Source organism: Triticum aestivum, chromosome 1B, assembly GCF_018294505.1.
Source record: "Triticum aestivum cultivar Chinese Spring chromosome 1B, IWGSC CS RefSeq v2.1, whole genome shotgun sequence".
In the NCBI taxonomy this organism is placed as follows: domain Eukaryota; kingdom Viridiplantae; phylum Streptophyta; class Magnoliopsida; order Poales; family Poaceae; genus Triticum; species Triticum aestivum.
This window is the reverse complement of record NC_057795.1, coordinates 274,846,219-274,872,545: the sequence shown is the minus strand read 5'-3', so window position 1 is coordinate 274,872,545 and position 26,327 is coordinate 274,846,219.

Here is a 26,327-nt window from a genome sequence, read left to right as displayed (position 1 = left end):
ATTTTGTAGAAATTTTCAAACTCTCACATGCTTAGCTTTTATTATTTTGAGAGTCTTAAACAGCATGGTAATTTGCTTTGGTTATGAATTTAGTCCTAATATGATAGGCATCCAAGAGGGATATAATAAAAACTTTCATATAAAGTGCATTGAATACTATGAGAAGTTTGATTCTTTATGATTGGTTTGAGACATGAGGATGGTGATATTAGAGTCATGCTAGTGTAGCAATTGTGAATTTGAAAGATACTTGTGTTAAAGTTTGTGATGCCCGTAGCATGCACGTATGGTGAACCGTTATGTGATGAAGTTGGAGCATGATTTATTTATTGATTGTCTTCCTTATGGGTGGAGGTTGGGAACGCGCGATGGTTAACTCCTACCAACCCTTCCCCTAGGAGCATGCACGTAGTGCTTGGTTTTGATGACTTGTAGATGTTTTCAATAATTATGTGAGTTCTTTATGACTAATGTTGAGTCCATGGATTATACGCACTCTCACCCTTCCACCATTGCTAGCTTCTCTTGTGCCGCACAACTTTCGCTGGTACCATACACCCACCATTTACCTTCCTCAAAACAGCCACCATACCTACTATGGCATTTCCATAGCCATTCCGAGATATATTGCCATGCAACTTTCCACCGTTCCGTTTATTATGACATGCTTCATCATTGTCATATTGCTTTGCATGATCATGTAGTTGACATTGTATTTGTGGCAAAGCCACCATTCATAATTCTTTCATACATGTCACTCTTGATTCATTGCACATCCCGGTACGGCGCCAGAGGCATTCATATAGAGTCATATTTTGTTCTAAGTATCGAGTTGTAATTCTTGAGTTGTAAGTAAATAAAAGTGTGATGATCATCATTATTAGAGCATTGTCCTAGTGAGGAAAGGATGATGGAGACTATGATTCCCCCATAAGTTGGGATGAGACTCCGGACGAAAAAAAGAGGCCAAAAAAAAGAGAAAAAAAAGAGAGAAGGCCCAATAAAAAAATAAAAATATGAGAGAAAAAGAGAGAAGGGGCAATGCTACTATCCTTTTACCACACTTGTGATTCAAAGTAGCACCATGATCTTCATGATAGAGAGTCTCCTATGTTGTCACTTTCATATACTAGTGGGAATTTTTCATTATAGAACTTGGCTTGTATATTCCAACGATGGGCTTCCTCAAATGCCCTAGGCCTTCATGAGCAAGCAAGTTGGATGCACACCAACTTAGTTTATTTTTGAGCTTTCATACATTTATAGCTCTAGTGCATCCATTGCATGGCAATCCCTACTCACTGACATTGATATCTATTGATGGGCATCTCCATAGCCCGTTGATACGCCTAGTTGATGTGAGACTATCTCCTTTTTTTGTCTTCTCCACAACCACCATTCTATTCCACCTATAGTGCTATGTCCATGGCTCACGCTCATGTATTGCATGAAATTTGAAAAGGTTTGAGAATACTAAAGTATGAAACAATTGCTTGGCTGAAACCGGGGTTGTGCATGATCTAAATATTTTGTGTGATGAAGATAGAGCATAGCCAGACTATATGATTTTGTAGGGATAGCTTTCTTTGGCCATGTTATTTTGAGAAGACATGATTGCTTTGTTAGTCTGCTTGAAGTATTATTATTTTTATGTCAATATTAAACTTTTGTTTTGAATCTTATGGATCTGAATATTATTGCCACAATAAAGAGAATTACATGAATAAATATGTTAGGTAGTTTCACATCAAAAATACTGTTTTTATCATTTACCTACTCAAGGACGAGCAGGAATTAAGCTTGGGGATTCTTGATATGCCTCTAACGTATCTACAATTTTTGATTTTTCCATGCTATTATATTATCCATCTTGGATGTCTTATATGCATTTATATGTTACTTTATATGATTTTTGGGACTAACCTATTAACCTAGAGCCCAGTGCCAGTTTCTGTTTTTTTCTTGTTTTTGAGTTTTACAGAAAATAAATACCAAATGGAGTCCAATTGACGTGCCAATTTTTGATGATTTTTTATGGACCAAAAGAAGCCCCAGAAATGAAAGAGTTGGGACAGAAGAGTCCCAAGTCGTCCACGAGGGTGGAGGGCGCGCCCTACCCTCCTGGGCGCGCCCCTCGATCTCGTGAACGAGTCGGAGACCCCCCCTAACATGAAACTGACGCCAAAAATTCCTATAAATACAGAAACCCCCGAAAAGATACCTAGATCAGGAGTTCTGCCGCCGCAGTCCTCTGTAGCCACCAAAAACTAATCGGGGCCCTGTTCCGGCACCCTGCCGGATGGGGGATCCATCACCGATGGCCATCTTCATCATCCGGACGATCTCCATGACGAGGAGGGAGTAGTTCACCCTCGGGGCTGAGGGTATGTACCAGTAGCTATGTGTTTGATCTCTCTCTCTCTCTTTCTCTCGTGTTCTTGATTTGGCATGATCTTGATGTATCGCGAGCTTTGTTATTATAGTTGGATCTTATGATGTTTCTCCCCCTCTACTCTCTTGTAATGGATTGAGTTTTCCCTTTGAAGTTACCTTATCGGATTGAGTCTTTAAGGATTTGAGAACACTTGATATATGTCTTGCATGTGCTTATCTGTGGTGACAATGGGATATTCACATGATCTACTTTATGTATGTTTTGGTGATCAACTTGCGGGTTCAGTGACCTTGTGAACTTATGCATAGGGGTTGGCACACGTTTTCATCTTGACTCTCCGGTAGAAACTTTGGGGAACTCTTTGAAGTTCTTTGTGTTGGTTGAATAGATGAATCTGAGATTGTTTGATGCATATTGTATGATCATACCCACAGATACTTGTGGTGACAGACATTAGGGTTTTGGTTGATTTGTGTCCTAAGGTGTTATTTGATACATCTCCAACGTATCTATAATTTTTGATTGTTCCATGCTATTATATTACCCCTTTTGGATGTTTATGGGCTTTATTTTACACATTTATATCATTTTTGGGACGAACCTACTAACCGGAGGCCCAGCCCATATTGCTGTTTTTTGCCTATTTCAGTATTTCGAAGAAAAGGAATATCAAACGGAGTCCAAACAGAATGAAACCTTCGGGAGCGTGATTTTTGGAACGAACGTGATCCAGAGGACTTGGAGTGCAAGTCAATAAGCAACCAAGGCAGCCACGAGAGGGTAGGGCGCCCCCCTATAGGGCGCGCCCCCTGTCTCGTGGGCCCCTCGGGCGGCCACCGACGTACTTTTTCCTCCTATATAAGCCTACGTACCCCGAAAACATCCTGGGAGCCAACAAAACACAATTTCCACCGCCGTAACCTTCTGTATCCGCGAGATCCCATCTTGGAGCCTTTACCGGCGCTCTGCTAGTGGGGGAATCGACCATGGAGGGCTTCTACATCAACACCATAGCCCCTCCGATGAGTTGTGAGTAGTTTACCATAGACCTTCGGGTCCATAGTTATTAGCTAGATGGCTTCTTCTCTCTTTTTGGATCTCAATACAATGTTCTCCCCCTCTCTTGTGGAGATCTATTCAATGTAAACTCTTTTTGTGGTGTGTTTGTCGAGATCCAATGAATTGTGGGTTTATGATCAAGTTTATCTATGAGAAATATTTGAATCTCCTCTGAATTCTTTTATGTATGATTGAGTTATCTTTGCAAGTCTCTTCGAATTATCAGTTTGGTCTGGCCTACTAGATTGATCTTTCTTGCCATGGGAGAAGTGCTTAGCTTTGGGTTCAATCTTGCGGTGTCCTTACCCAGTGACAGCAGGGGTTGCAAGGCACGTATTGTATTGTTGCCATCGAGGATAAAAAGATGGGGGTTATATCATATTGCATGAGTTTATCCCTCTACATCATGTCATCTTGCTTAATGCGTTACTCTGTTCATTGTGAACTTAATACTCTAGATGCAGGCATGAGTCGGTCGATGTGCTGAGTAATAGTAGTAGATGCAGGCAGGAGTCGGTCTACTTGTTGCGGACGTGATGCCTATATACATGATGATGGCTAGATAATCTCATAATTATTCGCTTTTCTATCAATTTCTCGACAGTAATTTGTTCACCCACCGTAATACTTATGCTATCTTGAGAGAAGCCTCTAGTGAAACCTGTGGCCCCCGGGTCTATCTCTTATCATATTTGCTTTCAATCTACTTTTATTTGCATCTTTACTTTTTGCATCTATATTATAAAATACCAAAAATATATTTATCTTATCATACTATCTCTTTTAGATCTCACTTTTGCAAGTGGCCGTGAAGGGATTGACAACCCCTTTATTGCGTTGGTTGCGAGTTCTTTGTCTGTTTGTGTAGGTGTGTGGGACTTTTGAGGAGCCTCCTACTGGATTGATACCTTGGTTCTCGAAAACCAAGGGAAATACTTACGCTACTTTGTTGCATCACCCTTTCCTCTTCAAGGAAAACCAATGCAAGCTCAAGACATAGCAAGAAGGATTTCTGGTGCCGTTGCCGGGGAGGTCTTCGCTCAAGTCAAGACATACCAAGTACCCATCACAAACCCATCTCCCTCGCATTTACATTATTTGCCATTTTCCTCTCATTTTCCTCTCCCCCACTTCACCCTTGCCGTTTTATTTGTCCTCTCTTTCCCAATCCCCTCCCTCTTTCGCTTGCCCTTTTGTTTGCTTGTGTCTCCATGTGCCTTCTATGTGCTTGCATCTTTGCTTGCTAAAAATCTATTATTATGGATCCACTTAAAGTGTTCTACTTGGATCATCTTCGATCCTTATGCGCTAGTGCTGAAACCCCAACTAGCCTAGTTGATGGGAAATCTTTAGATGAGCATGCTCATTTTGTGCGTCACCGTTTGTCTGAAAAGGGGAGACTCTTATGGGATCAAATAAACAGATTGATGTGTTATGCTTGGAATCTTTGTGAAATTTGTGACTTTACCTGTTGCTCTAAGAACCCTAAAAAACACCTTCCCTACCTATGTGTGTTTAATGAGAATAAAATCTTATCATCTTATGCAAAGGGTCTTTATAGTTACTATGATATCGAACAAATTGAAGAATTTGTTGCTTTTAAGGGTACTTATGAAGTTGCTTCTTTGATTGATAAGTATGATATTACTCTCTAGTGAATCGGAAATTTTTGACATACTTAAATATTGCTATGAAAACTATGCTCATAATGTCTATGTCAAAGAATTTATTGAGAGAATGACTGTTGCTTTGGAGGAAAATAATGATATGCATGAATCTATAGATAATGATGATTCCGATGATTTGATTGAAATATCCCTTGATGAACATGATGCTTGCTATTCTTGTGGCCATGAAATATTTATGAAGATGAATTTGCTATAGTTCCTTATGTTAAACATGAGATCGTTGCTATTGCACCCAAAAAGCTTGATTGCAATGATTTTACTATAAATTCTCTTGATGTCAATTGTGCTAATAATATGCAAAACCCTAAGCTTGGGGATGCTAGTTTTGCTATCTTTACTACTTGTTGCAATGATCATGATTGGGGTGATTCTTCTTATGTTCTTGAAAATTTATTTAAGCCCCATGATGAATATGAGATTGATAATAGTGTTTGAAATAATTTTGAAAGTGGGTTTGGAAGAGTGTCAACTTTAGATCCCACATATTTGGAGAATGATCAATCTTATGGTATTTTTGATAAAAGTGGGTTTGGAGAGGTCATGACTTTAGTTAATGTTAATCCCACTATTTTGGAAGAGTGTCAACTTCGCATGCATGTGGATCATGTTGGAAATATTTTATGTGATAGTTATTTTGTTGAATTTGCTTACGATCCTACATGTAATTATTATGAGAGAGGAAAATATGGTTATAGAAATTTTCATGTTACTAACTTACCTCTCTTCATGTTGAGATTGCTACCATCTCTTTGTTCTTCCTTGCATATGCTAGTTTTTGCTTGCCTTGATAATTTTTTTGCTTACAAGATGCCTATGCATAGGAAGTATGTTAGACTTAAGTGTGTTTGTCACATGTTTTATGATGCTCTCTTTGTGCTTCAATTCTTGTCTTTCATGTGAGCATCATTGAAATCTCAATGCCTAGCTAGGGGCGTCAAACGATAGCGCTAGTTGGGAGGCAACCCAATTTTCTTTGTGTTTTTTTGTTTTTGTTCCTGTTTAGTAATAAATCTTGCATCTACCTTCTGTTTATATGTGTTTTTATCTTTTAATTAGTGTTTGTGCCAAGTAGAACCTATAGGATAACCTATGATGATACTTGATTTGATTCTGCTGAAAAACAGAAACTTTGCGCGCACAAATTTAGTTTTGTTAAATCACATAAACGTACTTTTGCCTTTATTCTTTTTTCTGCTGATCAATAGACAAATTGTACAAGACATCCTATTATTGTAGGATTTTTAAAGTTCCAGAAGTTTGCGTTAGTTACAAACTGCTACAGACTGTTCTGTTTTTGACAGATTCTGTTTTTCGTGTGTTGTTTGCTTATTTTGATGCATCTATGGCTAGTAAAATAGTTTATAAACCATAGAGAAGTTGGAATACAGTAGGTTTAACACCAAAATAAATAAAGAATGAGTTTATTACAGTACCTTATGTGGTGGTTTTGTATTCTTTCACTAACGGAGCTTATAAGATTTCCTATTGAGTTTTGTGTTGTGAAGTTTTCAAGTTTTGGGTAAAGCTTTTATGGACTATGGAATAAGGAGTGGCAAGAGCCTAAGCTTGGGGATGCCCATGGCACCCCAAGATATTCAAGGATAGCCAAAAGCCTAAGCTTGGGGATGCCCCGGGAAGGCATCCCATCTTTCGTCTTCGTTCATTGGTAACTTTACTTGGAGCTATATTTTTATTCCCCACATGATATGTGTTTTGCTTGGAGCGTCGTGTATTATATTAGTCTTTGCTTTTTAGTTTACCACAATCATCCTTGCTGTACACACCTTTTGGGATAAGCCTACTTGATTAGTATTTGCTAGAATACTCTATGTGCTTCACTTATATCTTTTGAGCTTGATAGTTTTTGCTCTAGTGCTTCACTTATATTTTTTAGCGCACGGCGGTGACTTAATTTTGAAGAAATTGCTAGTCTCTCATGCTTCACTTATATCTTTTTGAGAGTCTTTTAGAATAGCATGGTATTTTCTATGGTTACAAAGTTGGTCCTAGAATGATGAGCATCCAAGTTGGGTATAATAAAAACTATCATAAAAAGGAATTGGATGCTATGATCAATTTGATGCTTGATAATTGTTTTGAGATATGGAGGTAGTGATATTAAAGTCATGCTAGTTGAGGTGATTATGAAAAATACTTGTGTTGAGGTTTGTGATTCCCGTAGCATGCACGTATGGTGAACCGCTTTGTGATGAAGTTGGAGCACAATTTTATTTATTGATTGTCTTCCTTATGAGCGACGGTCGGGGACGAGAGATGGTCTTTTCCTACCAATCTGTCCCCCTAGGAGCATGCGCGTAGTGCTTTTGTTTTCGATGACTTCTAGATTTTTGCAACAAGTACATGAGTTCTTTTGACTAATGTTGAGTCCATGGATTATACGCACCTCACCCTTCCACCATTGCTAGCCTCTCTTGTGCCGCGCAACTTTCACCGGTACCATACACCCACCATTTACCTTCCTCAAAACAGCCACCATACCTACCTATTATGGCACTTCCATAGACATTCCGAGATATATTGCCATGCAACTTTTCACCGTTCTGTTCATATGACACGCATTACTTTTGTCATATTGCTTTTTGCATGATCATGTAGTTGACATCGTATTTGTGGCAAGGCCACCTTCATAATTTTCATACATGTCGCTCTTGATTCATGCATATCCCGGTACACCGCCGGAGGCATTCGTATAGAGTCATATCTTGTTCTAGCTTTCAGTTGTAATTCTTGAGTTGTAAATCCATAAAAGCGTGATGATTTTCATTATTAGATCATTGTCCTAGTGAGGAAAGGATGATGAAGACCATGATTCCCCCACAAGTCGGGATGAGACTTCGGACTTTACAAAAAGAAAAGAAAAAGAGAAAGGCCAAAGAAAAAAAGAAAGAAAAAGAAAACGAAAAAGAAAAAAGAAAAAAAGAGAAAATGAGAGAAAAAGAGAGAAGGGACAATGCTACTATCTCTTTTTCCACACTTGTGCTTAAAAGTAGCACCATGATCTTCATGATAGAGAGTCTCATATGTTGTCACTTTCATATACTAGTGGGAATTTTTCATTATAGAACTTGGCTTGTATATTCCAATGATTGGCTTCCTCAAAATGCCCTAGGTCTTCGTGAGCAAACGAGTTGGATGCACACCCACTTAGTTTCTTTTGTTGAGCTTTCATATATTTATAGCTCTAGTGCATCTGATGCATGGCAATCCCTACTCACTCACATTGATATCTATTAATGGGCATCTCCATAGCCCGTTGATACACCTAGTTGATGTGAGACTATCTTCTCCTTTTTGTCTTCTCCACAACCACCATTCTATTCCACATATAGTTCTATGTCCATGGCTCACGCTCATGTATTGCGTGAAAGTTGAAAGAGTTTGAGATTATTAAAGTATGAAACAATTGCTTGGATTGTCATCGGGTTGTGCATGATTAAATACTTTGTGTGATGAAGATAGAGCAACAGCCAGACTATATGATTTTGTAGGGATAACTTTTTTTGGCCATGTTATTTTGAGAAGACATGATTACTTTGATTAGTATGCTTGAAGTATCACCATTTTCATGTTAATATGAACTTTTATTTTGTATCATTTGGATCTGAACACTCATGCCACAATAAAGAAAATTACATTGAGAATTATGCTAGGTAGCATTCCACATCAAAAATTCCGTTTTTATCATTTACCTACTCGAGGACGAGCATGAATTAAGCTTGGGGATGCTTGATACGTCTCCAACGTATATATAATTTTTGATTGTTCCATGCTATTATATTACCCCTTTTGGATGTTTATAGGCTTTATTTTACACATTTATATCATTTTTGGGACTAACCTACTAACCGGAGGCCCAGCCCTATTTTTTGCCTATTGCAGTATTTCAAAGAAAAGGAATATCAAACGGAGTCCAAACGAAATGAAACCTTCGGGAGCGTGATTTTTGGAACGAATGTGATCCAGAGGACTTGGAGTGCAAGTCAAGAAGCATCCAAGGCGGCCACGAGAGGGCAGGGCGCGCCCCCCCTATAGGGCGCAACCCCCTGTCTCGTGGGCCCCTCGGGCGGCCACCGACGTACTTTTTCCTCCTATATAAGCCTACGTACCCCGAAAACATCCAGGGAGCCAACAAAACACAATTTCCACCACCGTAACCTTATGTATCTGCGAGATCCCATCTTGGAGCCTTCGCCGCGCTCTGCCGGAGGGGGAATCGACCATGGAGGGCTTCTACATCAACACCATAGCCCCTCCGATGAGTTGTGAGTAGTTTACCATAGACCTTCGGGTCCATAGTTATTAGCTAGATGGCTTCTTCTCTCTTTTTGGATCTCAATACAATGTTCTCCCCCTCTCTTGTGGAGATCTATTTGATGTAAACTCATTTTGCGGTGTATTTGTCGAGATCCGATGAATTGTGGGTTTATGATCAAGTTTATCTATGAGAAATATTTGAATCTCCTCTGAATTCTTTTATGTATGATTGAGTTATCTTTGCAAGTCTCTTCGAATTATCAGTTTGGTTTGGCCTACTAGATTGATATTTCTTGCCATGGGAGAAGTGCTTAGCTTTGGGTTCAATCTTGCGGTGTCCTTACCCCGTGACAGCAGGGGTTGCAAGGCACGTATTGTATTGTTGCCATCGAGGATAAAAAGATGGGGTTTATATCATATTGCATGAGTTTATCCCTCTACATCATGTCATCTTGCTTAATTCGTTACTCTGTTCTTTGTGAACTTAATACTCTAGATGCAGGCAGGAGTCGGTCGATGTGTGGAGTAATAGTAGTAGATGCAGGCAGGAGTCGGTCTACTTGTTGTAGACGTGATGCCTATATACATGATCATGCCTAGATAATCTCATAATTATTCGCTTTTCTATCAATTGCTCGACAGTAATTTGTTCACCCACCGCAATACTTATGCTATCTTGAGAGAAGCCTCTAGTGAAACCTATGACCCCCGGGTCTATCTCTTATCATATTTGCTTTCAATCTACTTTTATTTGCATCTTTACTTTTTGCATCTATATTATAAAATACCAAAAATATATTTTTCTATCATACTATCTCTTTTAGATCTCACATTCGCAAGTGGTAGTGAAGGGATTGACAACCCCTCTATTGCGTTGGCTGCGAGTTCTTTGTTTGTTTGTGTAGGTGCGTGAGACTTTTGAGGAGCCTCCTGTCGTGGTTCTAAGTCTGACAGTAGTGTAGGGGGTACTAAAGAAGAGGCAAGATCCTAGCTATGGAGTAGTTGTTCACGCAAGTGTTTTACGAGTTCAGGCCCTTCTCGGAGGAAGTAACAGCCCTACGTCTTGGTGCCCGGAGGCGGTCGAATGGATTATATGTGTGAGAGTTATAGGGGTGCGAACCCTTCTGCCTGTGGATGGGGGTGGCTTATATAGAGTGCGCCGGGACCCCAGCCAGCCCACGTAGCAGAGAGTTCAATGTGCATAAAGGCCAGATGTTACTGGTAACACCTTACATAAAGTGATATCATGGCCATAAAGACTACTTAATAACAGACCGTTTGGATGTAGAGTGACCTTAGATCTTCTGGTGGTCGAGTGAGTCTTCATGGCCGACTGTCTTCGAGTCCGTCGAGTGGAATCCTTCCAGGTCGACTGAAAGGTAGTTTCTTCTAGTGATGTCCTTGGGTAGGGTACTTTGGACAGGTCCGTGACCCTACCCTAGGTACATGACTTCATCATTAGCCCCCGAATGGATTGAGGTTTGAGTGAGGAAGGAGTTGAGAATTCATCCGACTCCTCTTTTTGTGATATGGGTATGTCTTGTTCTGGATCAATGACCTTAGGTGACGGCACCATTTCTTTTTCAGTCGCCTTGATCCATTCTTTATATTAGTCGAGTGACTTTTTTATACTTGGAGATCTCCAAGCGACGGATCAGAGGAAATCTTCAGTCTGACAAGTTGCTCTGCTGTTCGCGGATTTAGCGGGATCTGAATTTCGGGAAGCGCACGGGGCGGAGGAAGCCGCAATACTCGGATGGGATAAGGCAGGGACGCCTCGATTTCCGCGCCACCTTTTTCGCCACGTATCGCGCGCGCGACTGTTGCGGGATTTGACAGGATCGCCCGGGCCTACCAGTCAGCCACTTGGAAGAGACTTCATATAAGGCGCCGGACGGGGTTTTTTCAAACTGTGCGCCCTCAATCCCCTCTCCCTCTTCCTTGATCTCACTCGTCACGCTCGCCTCCACCCCCGCCTCGCTGATCCTTGCGCGCCTCGCCGGCGACGATGGTGAAGGAAAAGACGGCGGCTTTGGAGCGGGCGAAGAAGGCGACGACGAAGGCGAAGGGGAGGGCGCCTAGTCGGGGCGGATCCTCGTCACGGTCCGGCCTGTCGCAAGGCTGGATCCAGGGAGACTGGATCCGCTCGACCATCACGCAGAAGGACCTCGACGACCTGGCCAATGAGGGACTGATCCCCCATGGGTCAGCAAGGCTTCCGGGGAAGGAGTGGTAGCCGCAGCCTCAGGAGGGTGAGTGCGTCCTCTTAGCCACCCATGTAGATCGCGGTTTTTCTCTGCCGCCGAATCTTTTCTTCCGAGGGTTTTTGAACTTCTTTGGTGCACAACTCCATCACTTCACGCCCAACTCCATTGCCTACCTCGCCGCTTTCGTGTCTTTGTGCGAAAACTTCTTGGGTTGCCGGCCGCACTGGGGCCTTTTCAAACACATTTTCACCTGTGGTTCTCAGACGGTGAAAAAGGCTAGCCCGAATGATGAGAGAACCCAAGTAATCCAGATGTGTGGGGGTCTCAGGGTTCAGATGAGAAGTAAGAGTGCCTTTCCAGCCATGAGCCTTCCCAAGTCAGTTCGAGGGTGGCAGTCGACCTGGTTCTACTGCCAAGACCAGTCGACGCCAGGGCAGTCGACTGGCCTCCCCCCGTTCTCCATGGACTGAGTGAACAAGCCATCTTCTCTGAAGGTGCTTCCGGAGGAGAAAGCTCAGGTTAGGATGTTGATGGAGCGCGTGGTCCAGCTCATTCGCGACGGAGTGACGGGCATGGATTTCCTAGAGGTTTTCCTTCGACGGCGTATTCAGCCACTTTAGTATCGGGGCCATCCGATGTGGTTGTACTCTGGCACTGAAGACACCACTCGGGTCCACCCGGAGGAGGTCGACGATGTCACTCTGGAGAGGTGGATGACCGCCATCACGGGGAACAGGGACAATTCTCGTGGAGCCAGGAGGATCCCGCCACTCGACCAGTCCTACGAACAAGACAAGGTTTGACCATATTCTTCTGATTGTGCCTCTTGTTTTCTTCATTCCGCTTTGCTGCAATCCGGTCGACTGAATTTTGTTTGTTGTCTTCCAGATCACTACCGAGATGTACTCGATGCCCAACGGGGCGCAAGAATAGACCGAAGAAGAAGAAGGAAGCGAAGGCGAAAGCCAGGAGGAGTGGGAGTCGGACGGCGACGAGGGTGATGAAGATGCTGGCTCTGAGGAGGAAGAGGAGGAGGCAGTCGAGCCTCCTCGTACTGAAAGACAGTCCAAGCTCGCCCATGATCCTGCGGTCGAGCGAGGTAAGGGAGTCGTGCCTGCTGGGCAGTCGACCAAACGCCCTCGGACGACTTCTCCGGTGCCGACTGAGAAAGCGTCGAAGCAACCCCGAGCGGCACCGACAAAACTGGCGAAGGCTCTACCAAAGATGAGGATGGATATTCCGACTGTTTCTGGGTAACGGCATAACTCATGTTTTCTCTTTCAACATGGATATATTATTGGTCGACTCGATTGCTGACTCATTGATTTCTGAAAATCGCAGAGCTGCTACTTCTGAGACCTCAGCCAGGCATGATGATCAAGAAATGGAGGATGCTGCCACTTCCAATCCTGGTATGATCTGTGCAGTTTCACTTTCGGTCGATCGGATCTTCATTTATAGATTTGAACCTTTTCTGTAGTTCTACCTAGCATTATCATTGACCTCCCCGACGACGACGATGAGGAGCCACTAAGGCAAAGGAGGAACAGGAAAGCGTCTGCTGGCAAGACTGCTCAGGTTGCGTCAGCGCCTGAGACATTGTTTCCGGAGGGGGGCAACGTTGCTCGGGCTACCGTGTCCTTTGCGGTGCCGCTGACGAGTGTCCGACCTCCGTCATTGAGTGCTGATCCACCTTCCCTCTTCTCCACACACCACGTCCCGGAGGACCAAGCATGTGCTGCCAAGGAAGCCATACGCCAGGCGGGGGTCATGATGGAGCAGGTGAAGGCGATCCGAGACGCCAGCCAAGCAACTTATGATGCAAGTTCAGCTCTCCAGAGTAATGTCCAGGTTAGTTGACCACCGCCTGTTCTGTTAGGATATGATACCTGATAATTTTTCTTTCTGAACATGTTAATACTTGTCATACACCCACTGGGTGTGTCGATTGAAAAGTCTGGATTAGTGGGGGCACGCTGAGTGCACCCACTGGGTGTAGTCCCCGAGACCGTGGTCGACTGCTGGTAGTCGGCTATGGTCTGAAGAATACTTTGCTCTTTTTTTTGCTGTGTCTAACCGCTGGCAGTTAGCTACCTTCGGTCGACTAATCGATCTGAGCCAGTAGAACCAGTGGGGGCACGCTGAGTGCACCCACTGGGTGTAGTCCCCGAGAGTACAGTCGAAATTTTTGATTCGGCTGTAGTCTTAGAAATGCTACGAATTTTCTCTTAGTCACTCGAAAATGACCTGTCTTTGATGTCTGTCGACTGATCTTTTGCAAAAATCTTGTGAGCTTGTGGCTCGCTATACTGAGTTGGAGAACAAGCATATCCAACTCGAACTTGATCTGAAGCTTGTCCCGGAGAAATTCACGAAGGCGAAGGAGGAGACAAAAGGTATGTTTGGTGAGAACCTTGACGACTGCCCTTATTTGTTGTCCATTCCTGAGTCTGAACTCACTGTCATTTCGTAGATAAACTAAGGGATGCTCTGAAGAAGAAGGACCTTGACCTCGCCGAGGCGCAGAAAGCGGCTTCGGACAAGACGAAACTCGCAGAAGAAAAGTTGGCTTCAATCAGCAAACTTGAAGAGGAGAATACCAATCTGAGAGCTGCTCTCGACGTGGCCAACAAGGAGGTCACTCGACTGAAGAATGACAAGATGGTCCTGAGTGACAAGGCTAGCGAACTGGTGGGAAAGAAGAATGACTTAGAAGCTTATCTTGGAGGGCTCGCCAAGAAGTTATTCCTCATGCTCGAAGGTAACCCCTTATATCCGACTGGTAATCACTGACTTATTGTGTGAACGTTAACTTATCCTTGGTTCGTATCCACAGAATTCTGCCAAAACTTTGAAGAGGAGACTAGTCGAGTGGAGACTGGCTTAGATCCCATCAATTCTCCTGTGAAGGATGAAGCCGCCATGAACGTGCTCCGCCTCGAGTCTCGCGTTGCTGCTGTGGTCGACTATCTTGCGAGGCTGAAGGTTGCAACATCACGCATCAACACAGCACTTTGGCCGGGAGAAACACTTCAGAACAATCTCGAGTCTCTGATGACTCGACTGAACGAAGTTCCAAGTCGAGTGCAAGAATGGAAGAAGTCCTCTGCCAGGTGTGGTGCCGACGTTGCTCTGTCTCTGGTCCATGTTCACTGCAAGGACGCGCGAGAGGACAAGCTGGCGTCTCTCAAAGTGGCCAACACCAAGAAGCACGACTTCCGATCTTTCATGGAGACCTTCATTGCTGCTGCCACTCGGATCGCAGATGGAATCGACCTGGACGAGTTCGTTGCGCCTTCTAGTCCTCCGCGGGAGGAGTAAAAAACTTCTATGCTCGATACCTTAAATTTGCCTCGGGATGCTGAGTGGTTTTTGTAACCGATAAACCTTAACAAGCTTCGTGCCTGAGCACTTCTGGATCCGTAGGACGTTATCTGAACTTGGGTTTGCCATTGAATATGTACTAGTGTTTGTGATGCACCTTTGCAGGTAGGGACGAATCACAAATTGCGATCGACTTGTACTCGTCATGCTTACGTGAGCACTGGGCCGCGGCTAAGCCCCCAAGTGGGAGGTTTGCTCTCCACTCAGTAGGATTTCAGAAAATTAGGCGAGCACTGGGCTGCAGCTAAGCCCCCGAGTGGGAGGTTTGCTCTCCACTCGGTAGGATTTCAGAAACTTAGGCGAGCACTGGGCTGCAGCTAAGCCCCCGAGTGGGAGGTTTGCTCACCACTCGGTAGGATTTTCAAAAACTTAGGCGAGCACTGGGCTGCAGCTAAGCCCCCGAGTGGGAGGTTTTCTCTCCACTCAGTAGGATTTCAGAAACTTAGGCGAGCACTGGGCTATAGCTAAGCCTCCGAGTGGGAGGTTTGGTCTCCACTCGGTAGGATTTCAGAAACTTAGGCGAGCACTGGGCTGCAGCTAAGCCCCCGAGTGGGAGGTTTGCTCTCCACTCGGTAGGATTTCAGAAACTTAGGCGAGCACTGGGCTGAATCTAAGCCCCCGAGTGGGAGGTTTGCTCTCCACTCGGTAGGATTTTCGTGGTGTACCTCCGAAGGAGAAGATAGCAGTCGACCTGCGCTTCGTCCTCCTTGTGGAGCACATGTTGTATTTGTGGCATAGATCGGAAGGAGAAGGCAGGAGTCGACCTGTGCTTCGCCCTCCTTGCGGAGCGCATGTTGTATTTGTGGCGTAGCTCGGAAGGAGAAGGCAGGAGTCGACCTGTGCTTCGCCCTCCTTGCGAAGCGCATGTTGTATTTGTGGCGTAGCCCGGAAGGAGAAGGTAGCAGTCGACCTGCGCCTTGCCCTCCTTGCGGAGCGCACGTTGTATTTGTGGCGTAGCTCGGAAGGAGAAGGTAGCAGTCGACCTGCGCTTCGCCCTCCTTGCAGAGTGCACGTTGTATTTTATACTTAGGCGAACACTAGGTTGCAGCTAAGCCCCCGAGTGGGAGGCTGGCTCACCACTCGGCAGGATTTTGTTTAAACTTAGGCGAGTACTTGGACTGCAGCTAAGCCTCCGAGTGGAAGGCTGGCTTACCACTCGGTAGGGTTTTGTTTTAAACTTAGGCGAGTACTTGGACTGCAGCTAAGCCCCCGAGTGGAAGGCTGGCTTACCACTCGGTAGGATTTTGTTTTTGAACTTAGGCGAAACGGATTCGCAGCTAAGCCTCCGAGTGGAAGGCTGGCTTACCACTCGGTAGGATTTTGTTTAAACTTAGGCAAAACGGATTTGCGGCTAAGCCTCCGAGCAGGAGGCTGGCTCACCACTCGGTAAGGATTTTTTTACAAGCTTAGGCGAAACGGATTCGCAGCTAAGCCACCCACTGGGGGACTGATTTGTGTGAACAAAAGTAACAACAATCACTGGGAAAATTATAATACTTTTGTCTTTGATAAATAAACTACAGAAGTACTTCTATTACAACTCATCCGAGTGAATACTTAAGTATAAAAGGGGCGGAGCAGATCCGCATTCCAAGCTCGTGGCTCATCAATCTGGCGATCGATGTTGTAAAGATGGTATGCTCCATTGTGGAGAACTTTGGTAACGATGAAGGGGCCTTCCCAAGTAGGGGCGAGTTTGTGCGGCTTCTGTTGGTCCACTCAGAGGACCAAGTCTCCTTCCTGGAAGGCTCGGCTCTTCACATTTCTGGTGTAGAATCGGTGCAAGTCTTGCTGATAGATGGTCGACCAGATCATGGCCATCTCTCTTTCTTCTTCCAGAAGGTCGACTGCATCCTGCCGGGCTTGTTCTGCTTCGACTTTAGAGTAGAGCTCGACTCGCGGTGCATTGTGAAGCAGGTCACTTGGCAGAACCGCTTCAGCTCCGTAGACCAGAAAGAACGGAGTTCTCCCAGTCAACCGATTTGGAGTAGTCCTCAATCCCCAAAGAACTGATGGAAGTTCGTCGACCCACGCGCCTGCTGCGTGCTTGAGGTCACGCATCAACCGGGGTTTCAGTCCCTTGAGAATTAGGTCGTTTGCTCTTTCTGCTTGTCCATTCGACTGGGGGTGGGCGACTGAAGCGTAGTCGACTCGAGTGCCTTGAGAAGCGCAGAAGGCTTTGAACTGATCAGAATCGAAGTTTGACCCATTATCAGTAATAATGCTGTGCGGAACTCCATATCTGAATATCAATTCTTTGATGAAGCTGATGGCAGTGCCAGCATCAAGATTTTTAATGGGCTTGGCTTCGATCCACTTCGTGAACTTGCCGACTGCCACCAATACATGGGTGAAGCCGCTCCTGCCAGTTCTCAGTGGTCCAACCATATCTAACCCCCAAACATCGAAAGGCCAGACGATTGGAATGGCCTTCAAGGCTGAGGCGGGCTTGTGTGACATATTGGAGTAGAACTGACATCCTTCACACTTGTCGACTATCTCTTTTGCCATTTCATTTGCTCTGGGCCAGTAAAAGCTTGCTCGGTATGCTTTAGCCACGATGGTCCGAGAGGACGCATGATGGCCACAGGTCCCCGAGTGGATGTCATTGAGAATCATTCGACCCTCTTCCGGTGTTATGCATTTCTGGCTGACTCCAGTCGCGCTTTCTCTGTACAACTGTCCCCTCATGACAGTAAAGGCCTTGGATCGACGGATGATCTGCCGAGCCTCTTCTTCGTTCTCTGGGAGCTCTTTCCTTAGGATATACGCGATGTAAGGCACTGTCCAGTCGGGGGTGATAACCAGAACTTCCATGATTAAGTCAACCATAGTTGGGACCTCAACTTCTGTCGGATTCGTGGCACTTTTTGGCTGCGGGGCTTCTTCGGTGAAAGGATCCTCTTGAACCGATGGTACGTGGACATGTTCCAAAAACACGCCACTAGGAATGGCTTCTCTTTTGGAGCCTATCTTCGCCAAGTCATCAGCTGCTTGATTTTTCAGTCGGGGTACGTGATGGAGCTCTAACCCCTCGAACTTCTTCTCCAGCTTTCTTACTGCGTTGCAGTAACCAGTCATAGCTGGGCTTCTGACGTCCCACTCCTTCATAACTTGGTTAACCACCAAATCCGAGTCGCCGTAGACCATGAGGCGATGGACGCCGAGTGAAATGGCCATACGCAACCCATACAAAAGTGCTTCGTATTCTGCTTTGTTGTTGGAGGAGTCAAAGTGAATCTGGAGTACATATCTAAGCTTATCTCCTCGGGGGAAACCAACACTACCCCGGCACCGGAACCATTCAGCATTTTAGAGCCATCAAAGAACATAGTCCAGTGCTCCGAGTGAACTTGAGTCGGTAACTGCTGTTCAGTCCACTCGGCGAGGAAATCTGCTATTGCTTGGGACTTGATAGCTTTCTTTGCCTCAAATCTGATATCAAGGGGAAGGAGTTCAATCGCCCATTTTGCCACTCGACCAGTTGCATCTCTGTTGTGCAGAATCTCTAATAAGGGGGCGTCGCTGACGACTGTGATGGTATGGTCAGAGAAGTAGTGAGCAACTTTCTTCATGGTCATATAAATCCCATATACAAGCTTTTGATAGTGAGGGTATCGTTGCTTTGATGGGGTCAGGACTTCGGAAATATAGTATACTGGGTGCTGAACTTTGAAGGTTTTCCCTTCTTCTTCCCGCTCGACCGTAAGTACTGTACTGTCAACTTGTCCTGTGGCTGCAATGTAAAGCAGCAAAGGCTCTTTGCTGATTGGGGCAGCAAGCACCGGCTGGGTGGAAAGCAGGGTTTTTAACTCTGCAAACGCTGCGTCAGCTTCAGGAGTCCACTCGAACTTGTCTGACTTCTTCATAAGTCGGTAAAGAGGCAATGCCTTCTCACCGAGACGAGAGATGAATCGACTTAAAGCAGCCAACCAACCAGTAAGCTTCTGAACATCGTGCACCCGCACAGGTCGTTTCATTCGGAGTATAGTGCCCACTTTCTCTGGGTTTGCATCAATTCCTCGTTCGGAAACGAGAAAACCGAGTAACTTTCCGCCAGGAACTCCAAATGTGCACTTGGATGGATTAAGCTTGATATCATACCTCCTGAGGTTGGCAAATGTTTCAGCGAGGTCAGTCAACAGGTCGGAACCTTTCCGTGACTTGACCACAATGTCATCCATGTATGCTTCCACATTCCGACTGATTTGACAGAGCAAACACTTCTGAATCATCCTCATGAACATGGCTCCGGCATTCTTGAGGCCGAATGGCATGGTGACATAACAGAAGCACCCAAATGGGGTGATGAAAGCTGTTTTGATCTCATCGGGTCCATACAGACGGATCTGATGGTACCCGGAATAGGCATCTAAGAAAGACAGTCGCTCGCATCCCGCAGTCGAATCGACTATTTGATCGATGCGGGGAAGAGGAAAATGATCTTTCGGGCGGGCCCGATTGATATGTTTAAAGTCAATGCACATGCGAAGTGAGTTGTCCTTCTTGGGGACCATGACAACATTGGTGAGCCACTCGGAGTGGTAAATCTCTCGGATAAACTCTGCTGCTAAGAGCCGAGCCACCTCTTCGCCAATAGCCTTCCTTTTCTGGAGGGGACCGTCGCAGATGTTCCTTGACAGGTTTTGCCTTTGAATCGACTCGCAGATGATGCTCAGCCAGCTCCCTGGGTACACCTGGCATGTCAGAAGGTTTCCATGCAAAGATGTCCCAGTTCTCACGGAGGAACTGGATGAGCGCTTCTTCCTATTTGGGGTCGAGTGTTGTGGAGATGTGAGTCGGAGCAGCGTTGGGGTCGGTCGGGTGGATGTGAACCGGTTTTGTCTCACCGGATGACTGAAACGCTGATTTCGTAGCGGGCTTCTTGGCTAGCAACAAATCACTCGGGTCTGCATTCCTCTGGTGTTCCTGTCACTCTTCTGCCACCATCTGAGCATTGGCGATCTTTGAACCTTTCTAGAAGCACTCTTCCGCCTTCTTGCGATTACCAGTAACAGTGATCACGCCTTTAGGGTCAGGCATCTTCAATTTGAGGTACACGTAACATGGTCGAGCCATAAAACGTGCATAAGTTGGTCTGCCCAAAATAGCATGGTAGGCACTCTGGAAATCTACAACCTCAAATGTCAGATTTTCTTTGCGGAAGTTCTTGGAATCACCAAAAACCACATCGAGAGCAATCTGGCCGAGTGATGCGGCCTTCTTGCCAGGAATGACTCCATAGAAACTCATGTTGCTTGTGCTGAGTCTGGACATCGGAATGCCCATCCCTTTCAGCGTCTCAGCGTACAGTATATTCAAACTACTGCCGCCATCCATCAACACTTTAGTCAGTCGAGTGCCCTCAACAACTGGGTCGACCACCAGAGCTTGCCTCCCAGGGGTGGCTATGTGCGTCGGGTGATCAGACTGGTCGAATGTGATGGTCGTCTAAAACCACTTCAGATAATTGGGTGTCGCTGGAGCAACCATATTCACCTCTCGGTTTATCACTTTTAGTCGACTTTTGCTCTCAACGTCAATAAAAATCACCAGAGTAGAATTGACCTGAGGGTATTCCTCGTCACTATCCCCCTTGTCCTCAGCTTTGTCTGACTCCTTTTCCTTATCCTTGGACTGTTTCCCCTGGAACTGCTATATCAGAAGTCGACACTGTCGAGTGGTATGCTTCGGGTAAATGAAATTACCCTCTTCATCTTTCTTTGTGTGGATGTGACACGGTAAATCCATCACGTCGTTTCCTTCTTTATCCTTTACTTTTTTGGGGTTCCAAGGCCCCTTGGGCTTTCCTTTGAACTTTCCTTGTGTCACGGCCAAGGCTTCTCCAGGAGCAGCTGGCTCGGCTTTCCGCTTTTGCTTCCGACTGGAGTTCCCTCCTCCTGTTTCCTGGGCGACTGACTTGTGCTTGCCGCTCCGGAGCCGATCCTCTTCCTCACCATTGGCATATTTGGTGGCTATCTCCATGATTCGACTCAGAGACATGTCTCCGGTTCGACCAAATTTCAGGCTTAGCCCTCTGTACTTTACGCCTTCCTTGAAGGCGCAGACTGCCTGGTGATCAGATACATTCTCTACTGTGTGATGCAATGTGATCCATCTCTGGATGTAATTTCTCAAAGTTTCATTCGACTTCTGCACACAAGATTGCAGCTCTGTCAGTCCTGCTGATCGCTTGCATGTTCCTTCGAACATTCTGACAAACACTCGGGAGAGGTCTTCCCACGTGTAAATGCTGCTGGGTGTCAACTGATTCAGCCATGCCCTGGCTGACCCTTCCAACATAAGAGGCAGATGTTTCATGGCCACCTCGTCATTTTCGCCGCCGATCTGGACAGCCACTCGGTAGTCCTCAAGCCAAGTATCAGGCTTAGACTCACCGTTGAACTTGCTGACTCCAGTCGCCAACCTGAAGTTGGGAGGAATCACTGCGGCTCGGATGGCTCTGCTGAAACACTCTGGTCCGGAGACATGCACTCGGCTGCTGGTGGGTACATCTCTGTCGTTGCCCTCTCTGTGAGCTCTGTTCCGGTCGACCAGACCTTGAACGATGATGGATCTCGCATCAAAGCCTGGTTCCCTAGGGTCGACTGGGATTCTTCGTCCGCCACTGTGTTGGCGCCTATCATCCTGCTGTCGAGGCACATAGGATCCACCCCTTGGAGGAGGAGTGGGCGCTCGACGTCGATCGTTGCGATCGAATCAGTGATCATACTGCTCATGGTTCCTGTACTGATCGTGCCGGTCACCACGCCCTTCACGCCTCGGGGGCAATCTGGGGCTATGAGCCGACTGGACCGTATTCGCTGCCACAGACCTGCTGTGAATCCTGTTCCGCAACTGCGATACAACTGATTCTGATCTCCTGCTGCCCGGAGCAAATCTCTGATCTGCATCAAGCCTCTGCCAGCCTCTGACTGGGAAGGCTGAACTGACTCTGCTATACGGGCTGCAGCTACTAAATTCTGAATCGGAGTTCGATATACCTGAGTCGGAGGTGGAAAGAGCTGGCGTCGACTGGAGTCAGGAATCCGTTGCCGCGCGCGCTCGTCGAGTGCCCGCTGAAGGTTCTCCAGTTGAGTGCACTCAGCCAAGTTGTCCAAGCGCGTCCTCCAAGGCACAAGCCTCAGGGGTTTCTCCAATGATTGGAGTGTGAAGCGCATCCATGTTCCGGCGGCGAAGTTCTTCCCTCTGCAGCGAATTGAGGGGCTCGGGGAGGTATTCCTCATGGACGTGCGATGGATCGCCTCCGCCGTTGCCTCCCTCGGCACCGGGAAAGCCGGGGGGAATGTGTGGTCCATTGACCATCAGGACCTCCGCCGCTGGATCACTGCTGTCGCACTCGGATGCAGTCTCTGCGGAGCCAGTCGACAGATCGAACATGCCGTAGAGAGATTCGTCGGGCTCGATTGCCGCGACTTGGGAGATGGTCGACTGGCGAGCCACCGCGTGCCTCACCCATCGCTGAAGCCTCGACCGACCGGAGCGTTTACGCCGGCGGGAAGCTGGGAGGGAGGATGCCACAAAAACCGGCCGATATTGGGTTGACGGTTGCCGCAGGAGGACGCTGCGGACGCACGCCCGAAAGTGCGTAGCTCCTCGGACTGGGAGTGCATCGATGTCGAGCGGAGCCTCCTACAGCCAGGCAGAGTCGTCGGCGACGAACGTGAGCGCGCCGAGATAGATCTCGCGGCCCTCAACCAAAACTCCGCCTGAAACCATGATGAAGGGAATCGGAAAAATTGCAACTTCTCCAATAAGTCGCCAAGACACCTGCCCCATGGTGGGCGCCAACTGTCATGGTTCTATGTCTGACAGTAGTGTAGGGGGTACTAAAGGAGAGGCAAGATCCTAGATATGGAGTAGTTGTTCACGCAAGTGTTTTACGAGTTCAGGCCCTTCTTGGAGGAAGTAACAGCCCTACCTCTCGATGCCCGGAGGCGGTCGACTGGATTATATGCGTGAGAGTTACAGGGGTGCGAACCCTTCTGCGTGTGGAGGGGGGTGGCTTATATAGAGTGCGCCAGGACCCCAGCCAGCCCACGTAGCAGAGAGTTCAATGTGCATAAAGGTCAGACGTTACTGGTAACGCCTTACATAAAGTGATATCATGGCCATAAAGACTACTTAATAACAGACCGTTTGGATGTAGAGTGACCTTAGATCTTCTGGTGGTCGAGTGAGTCTTCATGGTCGACTGTCTTCGAGTCCGTCGAGTGGAATCCTTCCAGGTCGACTGAAAGGTAGTTTCTTCTAGAGATTTCCTTGGGTAGGGTACTTTGGATAGGTCCATGACCCTACCCTAGGTACATGACTTCATCACCTCCTACTGGATTGATACCTTGGTTCTCAAAAACTGAGGGAAATACTTACGCTACTTTGATGCATCACCCTTTCCTCTTCAAGAGAAACCAACGCAAGCTCAAGACGTAGCATTATTTTACTACGAACTCTAGGGCTGCTTAGGAATAGCCCAATGGATTGATCGGAAAGAATAACTTTGAGGTGGTTTCGTACCCTACAATAATCTCTTCGTTTGTTCTCCGCTATTAGTGACTTTGGAGTGACTCTTTGTTGCATGTTGAGGGATAGTTATATGATCCAGTTATGTTATTATTGTTGAGAGAACTTGCACTAGTGAAAGTATGAACCCTAGGCCTTGTTTCCTACCATTGCAATACCGTTTACGCTCACTTTTATCGCTTGCTACCTTGCTGTTTTTATAATTTCAGACTACAAAAACCTATATCTACCATCCATATTGCACTTGTATCACCATCTCTTCGCCGAACTAGTGCACCTATACAATTTACCATTGTATTGGGTGTGTAGGGGACACAAGAGACTCTTTGTTATTTGGTTGCAGGGTTGTTTGAGAGAGACCATCTTCATCCTACGCGTCCCACGGATTGATAAACCTCAGGTCATCCACTTGAGGGAAATTTGCTACTATCCTACAAACCTCTACACTTGGAGGCCCAACAACGTCTACAAGGAGGAGGTTGTGTAGTAGACATCAGCGACAAGTACTCCGTGAGCGACATCTTCAACGTCAAAGATCTCTCCCCGTACCATGGTGATGAGAATTTCGATCCGAGGTCGGATCTTTCCCAAGGGAGGGGAGATGATGCGGAGCATCCTGAGGTCATCCACATGGACCTATCATCGTCTCGCCAAGTGCCAAGAGGACCTATGACACGAGCACGATCTAGAGCTCTCGAGACCGAGGTGACTTCTTTCCTTAGTGATTTCACATATGATCCACTCGAGACATGGCTACTACCTAAGTCCGGAATGTTGTGCATGATTAGATACCAAGAGGACCCTCCCAAGAATGCACGTGAAGACGGACAAGTCCCCGAGTTCACGGATGAAGAGAACCAACGGAAGGAGTCAAGAACAACTCCCAGGACTTGGACATCCGGCCAGGTCCCCGGACATCCTGCCCCTGGAGGTGACGCCTGCAGCAAAGGACAAGCGGCCAAGTCTACACGGCCCGGACATCCAGCGGCTAGCCCGGACATCCGGCCCGACGCCCCGGAAATCCGGCTCTCAGCCGGGATATCCGGACAAGACATCCCGAAGGCTACAGAACCAGCCCCAACAGCCCGGACATCCGGCCACGACCCTCGACATCCGGCCCCTTGCGAAGTACCGGACATCCGGCCCGTCGCCCGGACATCCGGCCCGTCGCCCGGACATCCGGACCAGCCCTATCCAGAGAGCATCATGATGGCGTCGGTCTAGCCTGGACATCTGGCCCGACTGCCCGGACATCCGGCGTCTCGGGAACGCCGGGACATCCGGCCCGACGCCTAGATGTCCGGCCTCCTCTATCTGCGTATAGTGTAAGGGCCGAGGCCCATGTACCCCTTCGCCCACCTAGACTATATATATTCCTCCTCCGCTCTCTTTCTAGGGTTAGCATTGGTTTAGCTCATATTTGAGATAGAGCTTTTCTCATCCACTTGGTTACTTCTCCTCGGAGCTCACGACCTCTTCGGAGAAGATCCCCCAAGCGTATTCAAGACCCCTTCACGGGAAGACCCTTCAAGACCTCCTCACGGGGAAGACCTTTTGTATCGTCCTTTGTTGACTTTGAATCGTGTATCACTCTTTGTGTTTCGAGGATCTAGCATATGTGTGACCGAATCTTGTTGGTTTGAGTGATTCTCTCATGTTTTCCCTCGTGTTCTTCGTGTTCCTTGTTGGGATCCGCTCCTTTTGTGAAAGATCGGGCATCTAGGGTTCTACCCTACATCACCTCTTATATGATGTCCATCATACCCAACCTATTCCACAGCTCCCTAGCCTGCATACAATCTAATAATAAGTGCCTAGCATCTTCAGTTCCTTGATGACACATGGGGCATGCACCATCAGATCCAATGTGCATGTTTATCAATATGGACTTTAGGGGTAATATTCCATGCAGAATTCACCATCCAAAGATCTAAATTTTACGTGGGATTTCTAGTTTCCAGAGAGTACTCCACACATCGGGTGATCTAGAGCTACCCTTCTACACAAATCAGTAATAGGTAATGGGAGAAACGGTCCCTTGCCTAGTGCCCCTAGTTGGAGTAATAGTGTTCGTTTCTTGAGAATTAAATATCACCTTGTATCTTACCTAACAAACACATTGCATAACCATCTCAACACACTGCTCATGGAACCCTAACTTAATCATCATGTCTTTCAAAAGGGTCCATTCAACCCTGTCATAAGTCTTGTGCAAATGTAGATTTACTACACAAAGGTTGAATTGTCCTGCCATTTTATTCTTGATCTTGTGTACACACTCGTAAGCAATAAGAATATTATTTGATATCAATCTACCCGAGACAAAGGCGCTCTGAGTTCGCTAGATAATACTAGGGAGGATACTTTCAAACAGAAACAACATATTTGGAATCATTTATATAAAACATTGCATAAGCTTATTGGACGAAATCGCGTTACTCATTTCGAGGTATCTATATTCAAGTATATGACTATTGCATCGAGTTGTCGTGCATGCACAAACCAAGCTAGGTGAGCGATTTATTGGGCCGGCCCATTTTGCGTTTCCACACATCCTAATTTTGGGAACCTTCTAGAAGGTTCCTAACTGTTTCAGGTCTGTTTTTTCTACTGTTTCTTCATGGTTTTCTTCGTTTTTCCATTTGTTCTTTTCTTGTTCTTCTTTCATTTTCGGTTCCTTTTATCTTTATCTTTATTTCTTTTCTTTTTTCATTCCTATCTTATTTTACATGTTTATAATATCAAATTCTTCGAAATTTAAAATTTGTTCCCTTCTAT